This window comes from Lolium rigidum, chromosome 1, assembly GCF_022539505.1.
Source record: "Lolium rigidum isolate FL_2022 chromosome 1, APGP_CSIRO_Lrig_0.1, whole genome shotgun sequence".
NCBI lineage: Eukaryota > Viridiplantae > Streptophyta > Magnoliopsida > Poales > Poaceae > Lolium > Lolium rigidum.
The window spans coordinates 119,684,918-119,686,449 of record NC_061508.1 but is presented as its reverse complement, the minus strand read 5'-3'; positions in this window follow the sequence as shown (position 1 = coordinate 119,686,449).

The window sequence follows — 1,532 nt, the reverse complement described above, 5'->3', positions numbered from 1 at the left end:
ATTTACTGAACCAAATTTGACAAATTTTATATATTTGGAAATCTTATGAAAAGCTGTATCCAACCACACTGGATTCAAATCAATATCTGTTGTAGAATTTGAATAGCAAAAATAACAAGGCAGAGCCTTTTCAAACTTCAAATAATTCTTAAAAATCAACCATAATAAATTTTGAGGTGATTCAAATTCTCGTAATTCACATTTCAAATACTCTAATTGTTTATGTAAAAATATGATATGGTTGCTTCATATGATCATGGGCTAGAATCAAAAATTGGCTATGTAGTCAATACTAGCCCATTTAAATTATTTTCAAATTTAGGATTTTAAATCTATGAGGTGTAGCACCTCATTTAAATCAACTTCCCAAGTATTGTGAAGTAATGAGATGACCCTTGTTTCATGGTCTCATACTTGCTCACTTGAGGATCTTAAATCAAAGTAGTATTTAAATTGCATGAGATGATGAACCTCATTTAAATCTTTTTCCCAAATAATAAATATGAAGTGTTGACCTTGGTCAACATGTACTCATACCTTATTATTTGTGGATATTAAATCTTAACAAGATTCAATGAGAGGAAATTATTTCTCCAAAGAAAAATAAAAAGAAACCCTAATCCCTATTTCAATAATAGGAACTTATTTTCCAAACACTAAAGAAGAAAACCCTAGTGTGATGTTAAGTGATGATTGGGATGATGATAGATCATCTTGTGTGAGCCATTAAGGCTAATTAGTCTACTTAAGTATTGTTTGGTGATTGTATCCTCGTATTCGTTTATAGACGCTAGTACCGGAGACTATCAAGAGGAGGAGGTCTACTTCCAGGAAGAAGAAGACCACTTTGATCAATACACCACTGAAGGCAAGCTAATATTCTTGCAAGTTACCCAAGTGCAAAGCTCTACAAGAGCAAGGCACCATTACATATTCCTTTATGCTTAATGATCCTATCCCAAGTTTTTACCTTACAAGTTTTTGGGACTTTGGTTTATCAAAGTTTACCTTTTGATTCATGATTCACTTGGTCTAGCTATGGAGTAATACAAGAGCATAACACTTAGCCTAGAAAGCTATAAGCTAGTTAGCACCCCTCATGACTAGTTGCTAGTGCTAAAACTAAAAGTGACTACTCTAGATGGGAACATGTGAAATCAAATGACTTTGAAAACCTTGGAATGATGAGTCATTCTATTGAAAGATTTTGAAGGTGAAGGTGACTTATGAATGATATGGTGAACTTTACAAAAACTGATGGTTGGGTTCGGATGCGATACCATTCCAATTTTAAAGTACCTCCACAATACCTGATTATGGGTAAGGGCTTAACTGGAAGTTTATGTATCTTAGTATGGGTTCCCTCTAAACAAGCGTCATAGGGGTTATGCCGAGGCTGCCTCCGTTGAAATGTGAACTTATGTGAAATGATGTGAAATGAGGTGAATGTCCGGCCCAAGCCCTGTGCAGTTCCCAGGCTGACGGTTTGTCTTCACTCGGAGACCAAGCTCATGGCGAGAGGTGCCTATACT